This window comes from Pongo pygmaeus, chromosome 10, assembly GCF_028885625.2.
Source record: "Pongo pygmaeus isolate AG05252 chromosome 10, NHGRI_mPonPyg2-v2.0_pri, whole genome shotgun sequence".
Lineage (NCBI taxonomy): Eukaryota > Metazoa > Chordata > Mammalia > Primates > Hominidae > Pongo > Pongo pygmaeus.
The window spans coordinates 111,242,628-111,262,456 of NC_072383.2; the positions used below are offsets into that span (position 1 = coordinate 111,242,628).

Consider the following 19,829-nt stretch of genomic DNA (forward strand, 5'->3'; position numbering starts at 1 on the left):
AAACAAAATGAAACAAAACAAAACAAAACAAAAAAACAAACCCATTAGGAGTGGGAGTGTGAGCATATAGATGTGTGTGCACACATGCACACATTTCTTCTTATGTGTGTGTTTATGGAGCCAAAAGACTGCATAACCCTAATTGGAAATCTAACAATAAAGCCATTTTGATGTTGCAAGCAGCTGGTAAGAGGGAATTTACAAACTACAAAGAGTAAAATATAAATAAAGAAGCTGAAGAAAAAAAAAAAAGAGAAAGAGAAAGAACACCTACGGTTGCCAGTAACTAGGGATGGATGAAATAAGAAGCATTTTTAGTTTTAGTCAAACCTTTAGAATTTTTCAAAATGCCTAAATGAGAAAATTAAGGAGGTGGAGTGCGTGTGGGAGTGGGCACTGCCAATTTAGATGAAGATAAAATTTTAAATCTTGTTAAACAATCCCAACAAATTGGCAAAGTGTCTATTAATAAAAGTCTTCCTTTAAAAAAAATGGTTTGGTATAAACCACTTTTTTTCCCTTTATGCTTTCTTTTCCTTCCTTCCTCCCTCCCTTCCTTCCTTCCTTCCTTCCTTCCTTCCTTCCTTCCTTCCTTCCTTCCTGCTTTCTTTCTTTCTCTTTCTTTCTTTCTTCTTTCTTTCTTTCTCTTTCTTTCTTTCTTCTTTCTTTCTTTCTCTTTCTTTCTTTCTTTCTTTCTTTCTTTCTTTCTTTCTTTCTTTCTTTCCTTTCTCTCTCTCTCTCCTTCCTTCCTTCCTTCCTTCCTTCCTTCCTTCCTTTCTCTCTCTCTCTCACAGGGTCTCACTCTGTTGGCCAGGCTGGAGTGCAGTAGAGTGATTTCGACTCACTGCAACATCTGTCTCCTAGGCTCAAGCGATCCTCCCACCTCAGCCTCCTGAGTAGCCAGTACCACAGGTGCCTGCCAACACCCCCGGATAACTTTTGTAATGTTTGTAGAAGTGGGATTTTGCAATGTTGCCCAGGCCAGTCTTGAGCTCCCAGACTTAGGTAATCCTCCCCTCTTGGCCTCCCAAAGTGCTGGGATTACAAGTGTGAACCACCATCCCTGGCCTCCCCTTTATACTTTCCCTTAACATGCTAAGGTACTTGGGTTACAAAGACTGTTCAACTTTTAGTTCCTTTGTTTATTAGCTGTGTGACCACGGGGAGTTAACTAGACCTTTCTCAGCCTCAGCTTCCAGGCGAAATTTTAAAATTTTTTTGTAGACATAGGGTCTCACTATGTTGTCCAGGCTGGTTTTGAACTTCTGGTCTCAAGCAGTCTTCCTGCCTTGGCCTCCCAAAGAGCTGTGATTAAAGTCGTGATCCGCCATGCCTGGTCTGATCTCTGTTTTTAAGTATTGGCAATTAAGTCACATTTTTCTAGAACACCAATGAAACCGAACAGAATATATTCTGCAGGCCACATTTGGCCACAATCCTCTGGGTTACATCAGTTGCCTTAAAGAGGCAGAGAATGAGATGATTTCAGCCCCGGAAAGATGTTCTGCTCCATTTCATCCTTGGAATGGCCGTCATGCCGAATGCAGGTAGAAGATAATAACTAACATTATGGAGTGCCCACTGTGTGCCAGACACTGTCCCTAGCACTTTACATGAGCTAATTTATTAATACTTCCAATTACTACTCATTTTACTTTGGGTCATAAATGAAAGTTTCATAAATGAGCTGAAAGTCCAGGTTAGGCACTGAGCTACTCATTGAAAACCCTGCACCATGGGGTCAGCAGTTCCTTCAGAGACTAGATAAGGAGGGACTTTGGTTGGCTGACTCCCTGAGGCCCCCCTCCCCTCGATTTTCCTTTGATGATCCTTAGAAGAGGGGACGAATGTTCCCAGCATAGGAACAGCAAGTGCAGATGCCCCAGGGGGCAACGGCCTCTGTGATTTGGGGAACAGCAAAATGAAAGAATGATTGAGGGGGAGGGAGGGGCATGTGAAGGGGTTCTGCCTGCACCCTTAGAAAAACCCAACTGTAGAAGGGGTGGTGGAGGAGGGAGAGGTGTGGTGGAGGAGGGAGAGGTGTGGTGGAGGAGGGAGAGGTGTGGTGGAGGAGAGAGAGGTGTGGTGGAGGAGGGAGAGGTGTGGTGGAGGAGAGAGAGGTGTGGTGGAGGAGAGAGAGGTGTGGTGGAGGAGAGAGAGGTGTGGTAGAGGAGGGAGAGGTGTGGTGGAGGAAGGAGAGGGGTGATGGAGGAGGGAGAGGTGTGGTGGAGAGGGAGATGGGTGATGGAGGAGGGAGAGGGGTGGTGGAGGAGGGAGAGGGGTGGTGGGGGAGGGAAGGGGTGGTGGAGGAGGGAGAGGTGTGGTGGAGGAGGGAGAGGTGTGGTGAAGGAGGGAGAGGTGTGGTGGAGGAGGGAGAGGGGTGATGGAGGAGGGAGAGGTGTGGTGAAGAGGGAGATGGGTGATGGAGGAAGGAGAGGGGTGGTGGGGGAGGGAGAGGTGTGGTGGGGGAGGGAGAGGGGTGGTGGAGGAGGGAGAGGGGTGATGGAGGAGGGAGTGGTGTGGTGGAGGAGGGAGAGGGGTGGTGGAGGAGGGAGAGGTGTGGTGGAGGAGGGAGAGGTGTGGTGGAGGAGGGAGAGGTGTGGTGAAGGAGGGAGAGGTGTGGTGGAGGAGGGAGAGGGGTAATGGAGGAGGGAGAGGTGTGGTGAAGAGGGAGATGGGTGATGGAGGAGGGAGAGGGGTGGTGGGGGAGGGAGATGTGTGGTGGGGCAGGGAGGGGGTCATGGGGGAGGGAGAGGGGTGGTGGAAGAGGGAAAGGGGAGGAGGAGGAAGAGGGGTGGTGGAGGTAGAAGACGGATGGGGTGGTGGAGGAGGGAGGGGGTGTGGAGGAGGGAGAGGGTAGTGAAGGTGAAGGAGGGAGGGAGTGGGGGTAGTGAAGAAGAAAGAGGGGGTGATGGAAGAGAGAGAAGAGGTGGTGGAGGAGGGAGGGGGTGGTTGAGGAGTGAGGGGGCATGGAGAAGGGGGAGGGAGGAAGAGGAAGAGGAGAGTGGGAGGTGGAGGAGGGAGAGGAGGTGGTGGAGGAGGAAGAGGGAGTAATGAAGGTGGAGCACGGAGAGGGGGTGGTGGAGGAGGGAGAGGGGTTGACGAAGGTGGAGGAGGGAGAGGGGATGGTGGAGGAGGGAGAAGGGGTGATGGAGGAGGGAGAGGGGTGATGGAGGAGGGAGAGGAGGTGATGAAGGTGAGGAGTGAGAGGGGGTAGGAAAGGGAGTGATGAAGGTGGAGGAGGGAGAAGGGGTGGTGGAGGAGGGAGAAGGGATGATGAAGGTGGAGGAGAGAGAGGGGGTGGTGGTGGAGGAGAGAGAAGGGGGTGGTGGAGGAGGGAGAGGGTGTGGTGGAAGAGAGGGAAGGGGGTGGTGGAGGAGGGAGAAGGTGGTGGAGGAGGGAGAGGGGGTAATGAAGGTGGAGGAGGGAGAGGGGGTGGTGGAGGAGGGAGAGGGGGTGGGAGAGGGAGTGATGAAGATGGAGGAGGGAGGGAGAAGGGATAATGAAGATGGAGGAGGGAGAGGGGTGGTGAAGGTGGAGGAGGGAGAGGGAGGAAGAGGAGGGAGAGGGGCAATGGAGAATGTAGGGGGGTGATGGAGGAAGGCGGCAGTGGTGTTCCTAACCCTTGATCTTGGCTTGTTAACCCTTTCTGAGCTTCCCTTTAGTGGGGGGATGAGGATGGTCGGCTGTTTCCACATTTAAGGGCAGAGCTGGGTGAAGGGTGGTGTTGGTGTTCGAGGGTCACGCGCGGGTGGCTTTGCCGCGGTGGCGGTGGCAGAGGCGACACCGCTGGAGGCGGCGGAGGGACGGGCCCACCAACGCTGCAGGCCGGTAAGGCGGGCGGGGGCTGCGGGCCACCAGGTCCTGCCCTCCCGAGCTGCATCATGCGCTGGCTGGGGGGTCGTGGGGGGTCCCGTGGGGGCGCGGCCGGGTTGCCGGACGCTGCCTCCCGGAATGGGGCTGCTGGAGCGGGAGGATGCGCTAGAACCGGGGGTGGGGCGACGAGGGACTTGGGAGCGGGGAGACGGCGCAGGACCCGCGCTATCCTTTGGGATTTTGAGGGGCGGGTCCGGCAAGGCCCCCCAACGTGGTTGCTCCTGCGAGTCTCCCAGAGGGGAACAGGTGGTCGCGGGGTGGCTGCGGCGAAGGTAGCTCCTCTCCGGTAGCCACGGGGTGTCGGATGTGCGCTTTTACTCAGGCTCCATGTGTGCCTCTCCTGGAGCCGGCTGGGACCCCGCGTCAGGCTTTGGTCAAGGGTCTTTCGAAGGGATAGGAAGACGGGAAACTCAGAAAGTGCTGAAATCTGGGCACTAGAGAGACAGTGTGTCTGATTTTTACCCGCATCCTCACTCCCACTCCAAGTCACAGCACGTTCCCTGGATCAAGGTTTCCATAGTTAATCAGAGGGCGTCTCCGCCCCCCACCCCAACCCCATCCTGACAATATATCCTTTTGATTTCACCTCTTAAACCAGGTGTTGCAAACTCAGATGCACACAGGGTCAGGCAGATGCACAATGTGCCCAACTCTTACCTGGTTTCAACTACGCACCAGGCGCTGTCTGGAGTTATTCATTCATTGAATCCTCACCCGCCTCCCTGAACTTGCTGCTTGTGATGACCCTGATTTTACAGATAGGGAAACAGGTAGGCAAGGTGAAAGTCACTTACCCAAGATCACATGAGTAGCAAGTGCCAAGTCAGGATGGGACTCCAGGCAGGTGGCTCCAGAGTCCTGGCTCTTAACCACACTGCTGTGCTGAGCAGTTGAGCTGTGGGGGTCACCAGGAGCCCCATCAGGGAGACTTACAGCTGCCAGGCAGGATTGCAGACCCTGTGTGGCCAGACTGTCCAATTTCTTGTCTCATCCTCCTGAGTAGCTGGGACTACAGGCATGCACCACCACGCCTGGCTAATTTTTGTATATTTTAGTAGAGATGTGGTTTCACCATGTTGGTCAGGCTGGTCTCAAACTCCTGACCTCAAGTGATCTACCTGCCTCGGCCTCCCAAAGTGCTGGTATTACAAGCTTGAGCCACCTCACCCAGCCTTAATTTTTGTATTTTTAGTAGAGATGGGGTTTTGCCATGATGGCCAGGCTGGTCTCAAACTCCTGACCTCGGGTTATCCACCTGCCTTGGCCTCCCAAAGTGCTGGGATTACAGGCATGAGTCACTGCACCCAGCCCTGAGTTCTTATTTTCACTCCCCTGAAGCTCAGATCTGGCCCCACATAATTTGGTGGAGAGAAGAATTTTGGTGGAGGGAAGAATTTTCTTTTGGAAGGTGTGGCTATACAATAAAAATGACAGTGTTCACACAGGTCTTACTCTTGTCAGGGCCCTGGGGCACTGAGCTATTCCCTGTTATAAAACTTTTTTTTTTTTTAAATTATTGTATTTTTTTCAATAGAAATGTTTCTTTTTTTTTTTTTTTTTGAGATAGTCTCTCTCTGTCACCCAGGCTGGAGTGCAGTGGCATGAAAATGGCTCATTGCAGCCTCGACCTCCCGGGCTCAAACTATCCTTCTGCCTCAGCCTCCTGGGAAGCTAGTAACACAGGCATGTGCCACTGTTACCGGAAAGGGATTCCGATCCAGATCCCAAGAGGGGGTCCTTGGATCTCATGCAAAAAAGAATTCAGGGTGAGTCCATAGAGTAAAGTGAAAGCAAGTTTTTTAAGAAAATAAAGGAATAAAGAATGGCTACTCCATAGGCAGAGCAGCAGCATGGGCTGCTCAGCTGCTTATACTTATTGTTACTTCTTGATTATATGGTAAACAAGGGGCAGATTATTCATGAATTTTCTATGAAAGGGGTAGGCAATTTCCAGAACCGAGGGTTCCTCCCCTTTTTAGACCAAGTAGAGTAACTTCCTGATGTTGCCATGGTATTTGTAACTGTCATGCTGCCGGTGAGTGTGTCTCTTAGCATGCTAATGCATTGTAATTAGTGTATGATGAGCAGTGAGGATGATCAGAGATCACTTTGGTTGCCATCTTGGTTTTGGTGGGTTTTGGCTGGCTTCTTTACCATATGCTGTTTCATCAGCAAAGTCTTTGTGACCTATATCTTGTGCCGACCTCCTGTCTCATCCTGTGACTTAGAATGCCTAACCTCCTGGGAATGCAGCCCAGTAGGTCTTAGCCTTATTTTACCCAGCCCCTATTCAAGATGGAGTTGCTCTGGTTCAAATGCCTCTGACACCATCATGCCCAGCTGTTTTTTTTTTTTTTTTTTTTTTTTTGTAGAGATGGGACCTTACTTTGTTGGGCAGGCTGGTCTTGAACTCCTGGGCTTAAGCAATCCTCTCGCCTTGACCTCCCAAAGTGCTAAAATTATAGGTGTGAGCCACTGTGCCTGGCCTAGTCTTCAAGTTTTTTGGGAGCCGTGGCTGTGTCTTCCTCATTCTTGTATTCCCACATGTCACACATACTGCATTTCACATAATGATATTCAGGAAGTACTGAATCAAATGTAATTAACTCAAGTAAAGTAGAGATTCAGACTCTTAGACACCCACCTCAGGCAAGAAATCTCTCTTCCCCTCTGAGTTATAATGGAAGTCACTGTTCTCAAGCTTGTAGGATAAAGAGCAGCACAGACTCTGACATAGGACACCTTTGTTTTCCTTGCTGCCACCCCTGAATTCAAAGTCATTTGTCTCTATGTTGGTGTCAAGCGGCTAGGAAAATGGGCCCAGCATGAGACAGTTTCATACAGTGCAGCTTTTTATTATGCAAAGGTAACAGGGTTTCTCGCAGCATGACCCCAGCAATAGTGGCTGTCTGTGACTATTACCTCAGAGCCAGGGAAGAAAACAAGCTTTCAAGAGTACGAGTCAATCAAAGGGTGCTACTGACTTCACCTTTTGCTAGGGGCCCAGAATCTTTTGAGGGGCAAAACTATAATTCCAGCAACTAATAATGAGTCTTCAAAAAGCAACAAAACAAAACAAAAAACTTCCTAAGAAACCAACCCAAAACAAAACAACAAAAACAGAATGGAGAGAAATCTGGGAAGATCTACAGAGGATTATAAATCTTTGGGAGGTAGAATGGCCAGAACTAGATTTCTGTCATTTTGGTTCTACCTGAACCAAAACATGGCCCGAGAAGGACTCAGTGATGTGCCCTATGAACTTCATTAGGGATTGATGGGTTCAATAAGCTCCTATTGCAAAAACGTGAACATAGCAACCACTTACATTTTAGTCTGAACTAGCCACTTTCTGACAGCTGGGAGTTGCAAAGTCGGCTGCTTACACGGTCTGAGCATGAAATGTCAACAACTGAAGCAAGCAGAGCCAGAAAATACAAGAGTGGTGGGAATATAGTGAGTTGGGAACACATGCTCCATCTATAGGAGCAGCAGCAACTCAGCTCTGGGCAATCATTACCATGAAAAATTACAGGTTCTATGTTACTGTATGTTTTGGGAAGTTGGAAATCTAGATTTTTTACATGAAATCTTCCAATTAAAAAATGTAAAAAAATTTATTATTTTACTAGTTCTTCCTCTTTCTTCATCATAGGTTCCTCTGAACATCTGATTAAAGCTATAGTGCCTGGGAAACTACAGCACATACTTTTTTTGTATACAATTTCAAGAGATTCATAGACAGCCTCCCCCAATACCATGGTGTCTCAAGGGCAGAAGGAATGCCTGCCCTGGTATTTATACTTTCCAAGAGAGGATCTGATTGGTTGGATTTACCACTGTCAAATAGGTCGCACTTCCATTGGGCAGAGTTTCATTTGTGGTTTCCTCCTCATGTCCTGATTGACTGCTTTTGGCTTCAGCACCGATTCTGAGTCCCATAGTTACCACAGCTGCAAAGCTGGCTTCACCCAAAGCACGGCTCAAACAGACCTTTCAGAACAAAGTATCCCAGGGTTTACTTTTCTCAGAATTAATCTGTGGGCACCCGTATCATTTGAACTTCATGAACTGCCCTCCAGAATGCCTCCTCCCTCACCTTCTCTTCCCAAATTCTCACCATTTGGAAAACTCCTCTTGCTCCTTTTCATCCTTCCTCTTGTATTAAAAAAAATTCTGGTAAAGCCATTACATTTAATTTTTATGATCTTGTTTAAAAGATTAGCTGTATTGCATCAAAGTCATACAAGTACATAGTTTAAAAGTCAGATTATAACATATTTATAACAATATTAGTTTCTGTTCCTCTGTTCCTGGTCCATCCCTAGAGACGACTACTGCCAACTCCCTTAGCTGTTTCTTTTCTGTCTTCTTTTTAATTTTTTTGGAGACAGGGTTTCACTCTGTCACCCAGGCTCTAGTGCAGTGGTGTGATCATGGCTTACTGCAGCCTTGACCTCTTGGGCTCAAGCCAGCCTCTTGCCTCAGCCTCCTGAATAGCTGGGACCACAGGTGTGCACCACCATAACTGGCCAAGTTGTTTCTTATGTCATTCCCCCATCTTCATATTTCTAATCTGGATTTTGACATATTTCCAGTTATTTCATTCACTCTCTCACTGACTCATTAGTTAGCTGATGAAGTAAACACATATACAAGAAGCCTCTGCTATAGGCTAAGGGCTGTCTAGGGTGCTATGGACAGAGAGAGGAACAAAACCAGATACAGTGTCTATTTCTATCTCTGTCTTTCTCTCTCTGTCAGTTTGTCTTCCTGCCTGTCTCTCATTCACTATTTTTATCTCTTTGCCTTTTTGTCTCTGTCTCAATCATTTTGTCTCTGTTGTCTGCCTCTCTCTCCACGTCTCTCTGGATTTAACATAAAATGCTCTCTTTCTCTTTATCTCTGTCTTTCTATATTTCCCCACCCCCTGTCTTTCCCATCTCCCACGCCCTTCTTAAAAGGGCATGAGTATAAAAGGGTGCTCTCCGGGTGAGGCCATTTTTAACCAAGGACTTAGCAGACACTTTTGTCTTGTCTTTTTTTTTTTTTTTTTTCTTTTCCTGAGACGGAGTCTCGCTCTGTCGCCCAGGCTGGAGTGCAGTGGCGCTATCGCGGCTCACTGCAAGCTCCGCCTCCCGGGTTCGCGCCATTCTCCTGCCTCAGCCTTCCGAGTAGCTGGGACCACTGGCGCCCGCCACCACGCCCAGCTAATTTTTTTTTGTATTTTTAGTAGAGATGGGGTTTCGCCTTTTTAGCCAGGACGGTCTCGATCTCCTGACGTCGTGATTCGCCTGCCTTGGCCTCCCAAAATGCTGGGATTACAGGCGTGAGCCACCGTGCCTGGCCTGTCTTGTCTTTTGTATACAGTATTTGAGGGCGGGGGCGAGGTGGGGAAGTTAGCTAGTTTGCACTTTAATGTAGTTTAGTCAAGATAGTCTTTTTATGAACCAATTTGTACAGATTGGTTTGCAAGATGTGACTAAAATATCAAATCCCTACACTGTCAAAGCACTAATGGATTGGGGAGGTAAATTATAGAAGAGTGTTTTCCTGTAGGAATTACACTGACATTCAAAATTAACTTTTCTTGATACCGAGTCCACTGCATTCCACACTGGCTTTGCGGCGAACATTTAAATCCAAGTTCTTCGTGAGTGCTCTAATAGACAAGAACTGTGGTAATTAAATTAGAAGGCAAAAATTGTTCCTTGGTTACTTCCTGCAAGTTTTCTTACCTTGGGGGAATATTAGTGAGGAAGAATGTTTAGCAGAGTTGTATTAGTCTGTTCTCATGCTGCTAATAAAGACATACCTGAGACTGGGTAATTTATAGAGGAAAGAGATTTAATTGACTCACGGTTCCACATGACTGGGGAAGCCTCACAATCATGGTGGAAGAGCAAGGGACGTCTTACTTGGTGGCAGGCCAGAGAGAGATCATGTGCAAGGGAACTTCCCTTTATAAAACCATCAGACCTCCTGAGGCTTATTCACTATCATGAGAAAAACATGGGAAAGACCTGCCCCCATGATTCAATTACCTCCCACTGGGTCCCTCCCATGACATGGGAATTGTGGGAGCCATAATTTAAGATTTGGGTGGGGACACAGCCAAACCGTATTAAGAGTCTTGACAAAATTAAGATTATTCAGACTTTATGGAAATGAGCAGGTCCACAAATGACTCAAAATATTTGGGGGGAAAAGAAGTAGGTAGCTTGGGAAGTGTTTTAGGATTTTCCTTCTCTCCCTCTCACTCTCCCTTCCTGCCTTCTTTCCCTCTTTCTTTCCCATTTCCCTTTCTGTTTAGTTTTCCTTCCTTCTATACTATGCCTGGGTTAGTAATCTGTTGTGCTTGAACCAAAGCTGAACTGACACTGAAGACACACGGGTTCAGTCCCACTTTTGCTTCTCACCAGCTACGTGACCTTGTGAAAGTTATTCAGCTTCTCTGGGCTTAGTTTCTTTTTCCGTTGAATAAGACGTTTTGGACCAGATGACCTCTAATGTTTTTCCCAGATCTAAGATTCCTTGACACACCTACCAACAAATGTTTCAATTTTAATACGTATTTTTTTCTTGTTATGAAGAGGGCAAACTCATTAAACAATTTGGAAAAAATCAAAAAAGGATAAGTGAAAACTATCCACAATTCCATCATCCGAAGGACCAATGTGAACACTTTGGGGCAATTTTCTTTGTCTTTTTTTGATATATAATTTCACAAATCATGATTGTTTATATAGTGCACAACAGTTTTGTATCCTTTTTTTATTTCCTCCTAAGCATGTCTCTGTGTCTTGCCTGTCTTCATGAACATAATGATGATTATTATTTTTTAGAGATAGGGTCTCATTCTGTTACCCTGTTACCCAGGCTGGAGTGCAGTGGTGCAATTGTAGCTCACTGCAGCCTCCAACTCCTGGGCTTGAGCAATTCTCCCACATGGGCCTGCCAAAGTGATGGGATTACAGGCATGAGCCACCATGCCTGGCCAAGAAAAACATTTTTTTTTTTTTTTTTTTTTTTTGAGACAGGGTCTCCCTCTGTTGCCCAGGCTGAAGTGCAGTGTTGTGATCATAGCTACTGCAGCCTTGACCTCCTGGACTTAAGCAATCCTTCTGACTCAGCCTCCCAAGTAGTTGGGACTACAGGCGTGCACCACCATGTCCAGCTAGCTTTTTTTTTTTTGGTATTTTTTGTAGAGATGGGGTTTCACTATGTTGCCCAGGCTGGTCTTGAACTCTTGGGCTGAAGATCCGCCTGCCTCGGCTTCCCAAAGTGCTGGGATTACAGGTGTGAGCCTGGCCATGAACAACATTTTTAATGTGTATGTAGTATTTCATTGAGCGGTCATGTCTGGATTTACATAACCACTCTCTGGTTGGCAGACATTTTGGTTGATGCCAGCTTTTCTCTTATGGCTATTTGTGGTGCATATCTTTGTTCATGAATATTTCTCCATCTTTTTATTTTCCTTGAGTTTATGGCTCTTTCAATGGTTCTATTTGTGTTTCCTGGCAAACATGGATAAATGCCCCAGAAACTTGCTGGGTGGGTGGCTTCGTGAATTTTCCCTGGAATTAAAACTTACTTTGCCTCCCATAACAGAATTGACTGTATGTCAGAGGGAGGACAGTGGCTGGGAGATTACTCTGACTTTCATGCTTTATTAAGTCCTCACTTGCCTGCAGCCTCACTTCTTTTAGGTATGACCTAATTTTCATTGAGTTCGTTTGTCTGTGTGGCTAATAACGACATTATCATCAACGACAATAATAACAGCTACTGTTTTAAGAGTTTGTTCAATAGTGCCAGGTATTGTCCACTGTCTCATTCCATCCTTACAACAGCCCCTCTGAAGTCACTCTTTTCAACATTTTGCAGATGAGGAAACTAAGGCACAGAAAAGTTGAGTTCTTTTCTCAAGGTCAGATAGGGAATAGGATTTGCACCAAGTTTCTCTTTATCCAAGAGTTTGACCTCTGAAGCACTATATTCCTCTCCTTGCCCCCATATTTGCTCTCCTAGAAACATCTGTAATTTAAAAAAAAATAGAAGAAAAGGAGGAGATTGATAAAGGGATGGAAGGAAGAAGGAACTATCCTTTGCATTTCCCTAATGTCTAGCAGCAACTCTGCATTAAAAGCCAGGAGACTTGGGTTCCTCTTCTAGGCTTACTATTCGATTGCTGTGTGGCCTTGAGCAAACTACATCCCATATCCATGCCTCAGTTTATAATCTACAAAATTAAAGGGCTGGCCATGCGCGGTGGCTCATGCCTGTAACCCCAGCACTTTGGGAGGCCGAGGCGGGTGGATCACTTGAAGTCAGGAGTTCGAGATCAGCCTGACCAACATGGTGAAACCTCATCTTTACTAAAAATACAAAAATTAGCCAGGTGGTTGTGGCAGATGCCTGTAGTCCCAACTACTCGTGAGGCCAAGTCAGGAGAATCCGTTGAGCCTAGGAGGTGGAGGTTGCAGTGAGCCGATATTGTGCCATTGCACTCCAGCCTGAGTGACAGAGCGAGACCCTGTCTCAAAAAAATAAATAAATACATAAATCAAAGGGCTAAATTATAGAGTCTTTATGGACTCTGAGACTCTTAAGATTCTCTGATTGACCCTAGGTTGGTGGGAGGGGACTCAGAAGTGATTATGGCTGCAGAAAACGGGGAAACCAAGGCTCAAGGAAGTCTGCAGCATCACAAAAACTATCAGGCCCTGTTGTGTCTTTCACGCTTAAATATCTGAGACTTTGTATTTTGGGGTCTCTTCAGGAATGGATTTAATAAAGGTTAAACACAAAAGGAGAATAGAGTTAAGAATATCTGGACATCACAGGGAACCCAAGAGCAGGAGCAAGGGAACCAGATGTTTCTGTTCATATCTACACTCCTGGCAACATCATGCCTCCCACTCTGACACCGTTCTCTACGCTCCAGGGCCCCGGAAATTGCTGAGTTTTCAGATATTTGAGCCTGAACTAACACCTCCCGCGCCATCTAGGAGAAAGAATCTGATTGGTCCAGCCAGGGTCACATGGTCTACTTCTGATCCAATTAACTGTGTCAGGCTGGGGGTGTGGTCCAAACACAGGGTCCACCCCTGGAGGGGTGGGGCACCTCAGGCTTCATTCCTGGGCGTGATGGCTCAGAAGTCCAGGGACAGAATTGCTCCATGGGGGCACACCCTTGATGGTCTCACAGTGCAGCAAGAGCTCCTGCAGTTGTTATTAAGGTTGGAACTTTAAATTACTTACTTCCACTTTATGTGAAGTGGCTTTCCCAGGAAGGAATTAACAAAACTGAGGACGCGTAGGGGAGCCAATTATTGTTTGTTTGAGGCTTTGAAGTGTGCACGTGTGCAGACGGATGGTGTATTAGTCAGGGTTCTCTAGAGGGACAGGATTAATAGGATAGATGTATATATAAAGGGAGTTTATTGATGAGTATTGACTCACACTATCACAAGGTGAAGTCCCACGATAGGCTGTCTGCAAGCTGAGAAGCAAGAAATCCAGTCTGAGTTCCAAAACCTCAAAAGTCGGGAAGCCCACAGTGCAGCCTTCAGTCAGCGGTCAAAGGCCCGAGAGCCTCTGGCAAACCACTAGTGTAGGTCCAAGAGTCCAAAAGCTGAAGAACTTGGAGTCCGATGTTCGAAGGCAGGAAGCATCCAGCACGGCAGAAAGATGGAGGCCGGAAGACTCAGCCAGTGTAGTCCTTCCATGTTCCTCTGCTTGCTTTTATCGAAGTCGCCGGTAGCTGATTAGATGGTGCTCACCCAGATTGAGAGTGGGTAGGCCTCTCCTAGTTCACTGACACAAATGTTAATCTCCATTGGCAACACCCTCACAGACACACCCAGGAACAATACTTTGCATCCTTCAATCTAATCAAGTCGATTATAGTCAGTTTCAGTCAAGTTTTCTTTGACGATTTCCCACATAGTGATATTCACTCAGGGAGACTTCCCATTTGAAAACCTGGATGGCTTCATCACTGCACATTGAATCCCGTTTCTTGAAAAGGTTACGCTGGGCGCGGTAGCTCACACCTGTAATCCCAGCACTTTGGGAGGTCGAGACAGGTGGATCACTTGAGGTCAGGAGTTTGAGACCAGCCTGGCCAACATGGTGAAACCCCGTTTCTACTAAAAATACAAAAATTAGCCGGGCTTGGTGGTGCATGCCTGTAGTTCCAGCTACTCGGGAGGCCGAGGCAGGAGAATTGCTTGGACTCGGGAGGCAGAGTTTGCAGTGAGCCGAGATCCTGCGCCACTGCCCTCCATCCTGGGCGATAGAGTGAAACTCTGTCTCAAAGAAAAAAAAAAGTTGGTTAAAATGGCCAGGCAGTGCACTTATGTGCCAAAAGGAATGTTCTAGAGAATCAACACACTTCAAATCCTGATGTTGGGATTCAATAAGGACCAAGAGCCCTCTAGATAAGTAGAACTCAAACTTTAGATTGTTTAGGAACTACCCAGGGTGCTTGTTGATATGCAGATTCCTGGGTCCCCCAGAAATTCTGTGGGTCCAAGGAGGTGGAGGTGTGGATTGGAGAGCCTGTATTTTTAGCAAGTGCCTCAAGGTAAGTCTGATGCTGATAGTCTGATCCATATGATTACTTTTCATATGTAAAAAGAAGAAAAAAAATCCATGAAATTCTTCCCCAGTGAAATCTGATGTGTCATATAAAGGTTGAGCTGCTTCAGGTGATGTAGTAGGTGAGGGTCTCAGAGTTCTCCCCATTCTACCCTGTGCTGTGCCCTCCACGCTTGTATTAATAAAGCCACTATTTATTTATTAGCTACTGGAGGTATTGGGGACAAAGTAATAAATAAACCAAATTCCAGTCCTCATGGGACTCTTCTACCTGCAGGGAAGGCAGGAAATACACAAATTAGCTAATAAGTAACTTGCAGGTTGTGCTAAGTGCTGTGAAGGCAAATATAGCCATGGGGAGGGGACAGAAATACTGGAAGGTGGATGTCAGGCCATCTGAAAAGGCATTTGAGTAAGGACATGAATGCAGTGAGGGAATAAGGCATGAGAAGATTTGTGAGGAAAATGTTCCAGGAAGAAGGCAGGGCAAGGGTGAATGCTATGAGGCTGGAATAAGCTAATTGTATTCCAAGAAGACCAAGCAGGGGAATGAACCTAGAGGGAGCGTGCAGACAGGTGGGTAGGGGCCAGGTCACTTGCAGCCTTGCCTAGGACTTTGCACAGGCCCTGTGCATAGTAAGGTGTTTGTATTTCATTTTAGGAATGATGGAAACCATGTCCTCATGTAATCTTCCCAACAATCTTATGAAGAAGGTCCTACTATTTATGGCCATTTTACAGTTAGGGAAACTGAGGCATAGAGAGATGAAGACATTCACAACTTCTAAGTGGGAATATGAGGATTTGGACCTCAGGGTAACTTCAGAGGCTACTGTTCACTACCACACAATACCATCTCCTATATATCTCAGGAGTTTAGCATCAAATTCTACATGGTAGATCCCTTATGGAGCTGCAGTAGGGTATAGTGTGAAGTTATTTTGGCCACTTGCTAGTTGTCTCTTCTTGGGTTAGGAATTTACATTTCTGAGGTATGTAAAATGAGAAGGCTATACTCCCATCTAATTCATTTTATTGGGTTTTGATGAAGAAGAATACATGTGCTTTATAAACTATAAAATGCAACATAAGTATTGTGAATCATCTCCACTGAGTTTGATTTAACCCTTGTTTCCTTTGAGAAAGACAAAAATCCCTTCTGATTTGTGGAAATTTGAAACCTCATTGAGTCAACTCTTGGGTCAAAGGGAAATCACACTGAAATTATGAAATATTTAGAGAAAGAGGTAATAAAAATACGTATCAGTTTCTTTAGGATATAGCTAGTGCAGTGTGCAAAGGCAAATTCATAGTCTTAATACAGTTCTTCTGAGAGTGAAAGTATCACATAGTGATGACAATCATAAGCTCTGGAATCAGACTTGGATTGAAATCTGAATTTTGTCACTTCCGAGCTATGTGATCTTGGATAATTGCTTAACCTCTCTGAGTCTTAGAGTTAGTCCAGTTTTATTATCTGGGAAGTGGCAATGGTAGTAACCTACCTGATAGGGTTTTGTGTTGGCTGTTCCCTCTGCTTAGAACGTTTGTTTTGTGTGGTTGGCTCTCTTATTTCATTCAGGTTTTTGCACAACATCACAGCCCCTTATGCTTTATTTTTCTTTATCTCATTTATGACTTCCTGACCTTATATTGTATATTTATTTTTTGTTTGTTTTCTTCTGTAGAGGTCATCTATGTGAGAGTAGAAACTTTGTCTCGGTCATTGCTGAACCTCTGGGAATTAGAGCAGTGTTTGGCACACAGAAAATTTACCGCACATCTTTTGAATGAATGAATGGGTACATGGGGGGCTGAGCAGAAGGCTAAGACAATGGATATAAGCGCTTAGCAGAGCTCCTCGCTCACTGTGAGCCCTCAGTGAATGTTGGAGGTTTGTTCTTGGCTTCGACTCCTTCTTACAAGGTGATCTCTTCAAAAATCTAGATTATAATCTTCTTGAAGGAAAGAAAGTGCCTTTCACAGTTCTGTGTTTCCTGCTCATGCTAGGCACATCGAGGTGGCTGAGTGAATGCTTTCATTGAGAGAACTGAGGTATACAGAAGTGAGATTGGTGCCTCTATGATGTCTGTCGTTCCTTTTATTGCTGGGCACAATGAAGTTGCTCGATAAATATTTGTTAAGCAAATGAATGAACAAAAACAATCCTTTTATGCACACCATTAAATGGAGTAGACTGTGGAAATGTAGATGTATTAGTCTGTTCTCATGCTGCTAATAAAGACACACCTGAGACTGGGTAATTTATAAAGGAAAGGAGGTTTAATTAACTCACAGTTCTATATAGCTGGAGAGGCCTCACAATCATGGCGGAAGGTGAAAGAGGATCAAAGGCATGTCTTACATGACGACAGGCAAGAAAGTACATGTGGGGGAACAACTGCCATGTATGAAACCATCAGATCTTGTAAGACTTATTCACTATCATGAAAACAGCATGGGAAGAAACCTGCTCCCATGATTCAGTTATCTCCCACGGGGTCCCTCCCATGACGTGGGGATTATGGGAGTTACAATTCAAGATGACATTTGGGTGGAGACACAGCCAAATCATATCAATATATAAAGTCAAATTCAAAGAGACGCTCAATGCCTGGGTGCATTATTTAGATCCTGCGAGCCCTCCTGCCTGGCTCTTTCTCTCCACCGCATTCTCAGCAGCTGCACTTTGCCTTCTCCAAGGCCAGTTAAGCCCATTTTCTGGGGGTGTGGGGCCAGTGGGTGCAGAACTGAACCCAGATCCCACTCTGCCCTTACCAAGAAACCAGTGGACATAGGAGGCAGATGGTAACCTGGCAGTTAGACCACAGTGTGACATGTGGAGCAGCACAGGGCTACCAGGAACATTCTAAAGGGGCTGTAATTCAGCTGGGGGAATCTGGAAGGCTACTTGGAGGTACAGACACCTAAAGTGAAATCTGAAGGATGGACAGAGATTAAATTGGGGAGGGGAAAGGAGTGGGATTCTTGGGGGAAGGGGGGAGAGTGTTCTAGGCAGGAGGAACAGCATATGCAAAGGTCTTGAGGCAGGAGAAACACATGGTTTCTGGTATGGATGGAGGAAGAAGACCAGGCTGGTAGAGGGGGCGATTAGTAGAATTATGGAGAGATGAGGCTGGAGGGGGAAGTGGGGGCCAACCCAGGAGGTTGGTACACCCAAAGCTCCTGCCCAGGCCTCACTGCTCACTGGCTCACCTTATTCCTGCCTCTCAACTTTGTTCTCAGGCTTCCTCTTACAAACTGTGCTTTCTCTCCTCCTTAGGGTTAATCAAATTCCTGGCGACTTCAGCCCATTTAACTCCCCATCCCTGGTATCTGTCCTCAACTCTGCTCCTGCAACAAATAAAAACAACCCTTACTCTCTCAGTTCCAACCACCACGGCCTCCTTGCTGTTCCTTGAACATCTCTAAGAACATGCTCTGCCTCAGGGCCTTTGCACTGGCTGTTCCCTTGCCTGGAATACTTTTCCTTGGGAGATTTTCCTGGCTCTCCCATTTCCTCCAGGTCTCAACGTACATGACACCTCCCCTGACCAACCTGTTTAACATTACACCTCCTCTCACATTCTAGCCACCTCTGGCTTGCTTTATTTCTTTTTAATCACAACAATGAATACTTTATAAATCCATTTGTTCATTCGTCTCCTGTCTGTCTCCCCTGCCCCCTGTAGCATTTGCTCCATGAAGGCAGGAACCTTGTCTGTATCCCTGGTAAGTGGAACACAGAAGATGCATAGTAAACATCTGTGGAATGAAAAATAGTAAATTGTGGTGGCTCAGGCCTTGTAGTCCCAGCACTTTGAGAAGCTGAGGTAGGCAGATCACTTGAGGTCAGAAGTTCAAGACCAGCTTGGCCAATGTAGTGAAATTCTCTCTCTACTAAAAATAAAAAAATTAGCTGGGTGTGATAGTGCACACCTGTAATCTCAGCTACTTGGGAGGCTGAGGCAGGAGGATCACTTGAACCCAGGATGGGGAGGTTGCAGTGAGCTGAGATCATGCCACTGTACTCCAGCCTGGGTGACAGAGCAAGACCTCATCTCAAAAAAAAAAAAGTAAAAGAAAAATAACAATGGGGCCAGGCTCTGGACCGCTTGCCTCATAGACTTTAACTGATTTCATTTACATGACACTGATTTCTTCATCTGTGATTTTCACCCATTAGTGCTGAGAAAACAGGCTCAGAGAGGACAATGGATTTGCCTAGGGTCACAGAGCCAGTGAGTGGCACAGCTGGAGTGGCACTTCAGTGTGGCTGATTCCACTGAGCTCTTGCAGCCACCAGCCTCGGAGACCACCCTGCCGAATGAGGGTTCCAGTCTTGACTCAATCACCTTTCACCCAGTGACCTTAAGCAGGTCCTTTCTCTCTGGTGTTAGAATCCCATAAGCTATAGAATACCGGAAAGCCCATGTTGTTTCTGTTACCCACAAAGATAGCACAGCCCCTCCTCATTCCATGAGTCCCCCAGTGGGGTGGACATCAGGGCTCAGTGTCATGGAAATGGCTCATGGGGTGACTCAGATTTGGCTCAGGCTCAGGGCTGCATTGTTTTAGAGCTGAAACAGAGCACCTTAGGACTGCTGGATGAATTTGAATGGTAGTTATATTTTGTTCAACCTAAAGTGTGTTTGAAATAATTTTGTTTAATTTCCATGTTTAAAAATTGAGAAATCTCACGTAAAATTCCAGATTTCCACTTCTCTTAAAATCTAAAACTAATCCCAGGTAGCAACACTTAGGTGATATTGAGGAGCACCTTTAAAAAAAATTGGTTAATTAAGAGATGCGGTCTCACTCTGTTGCCCAGGCAATCATAGCTCAACCTCGAAACCTTAGGTTCAAGTGATCTTCCTGCCTCAGCCTCCCGAGTAGCTGGAAATACAGGCACGTGCCACCACACCCAGCTAATTTAAAAAAAGTGTTTTTTAGCTTTTGGGTTTTTTTGGTAGAGATGGAGTCTCACTATATTGCCTAGAATGGTCTTACATTCCTGGCCTCAAGGGATCCTCCCACCTCAGCCTCCTAAGTAGCTGGTACCACAAGTGTATGCCACCACACACAGATAATTAATTTTTAAAAATAGAGATGGAGTCTTGCTATGTTGCCCAGGCTGACATCAAACTCCTGGGCTCAATGATCCTCCCACCTCAGCCTCCTGAGTAGCTGGGACCACAGGTGTGTGCCACCACACCCAGATAATTAAAAATATTTTAGGAGATGGGGTTTTACTATGTTACCCAGGCTGGTCTTGATCTCCTGGCCTCAAGCGATACTCCCACCTCAGGCTCTCAAAGTGCTGGGATTGCAGGTATGTGTGAGTC

The 19,829-nt window shown here is 46.4% G+C and overlaps 1 protein-coding gene across 3 annotated transcripts in view; it reads left to right on the forward strand.

Moving 5' to 3' along the window:
* Window positions 1-3,550: 3,550 nt before the first annotated feature.
* The window catches only part of RPH3A (rabphilin 3A), a 330,865-nt gene continuing 314,586 nt past the window's right edge, over window positions 3,551-19,829 (forward strand). For all 3 annotated transcript variants that reach the window (XM_054443937.2, XM_054443938.2, XM_054443939.2), the window contains exon 1: window positions 3,551-3,831. The gene's annotated coding sequence lies outside the window, so the exon portion shown is untranslated. The remainder of the gene's footprint in view (window positions 3,832-19,829) is intronic.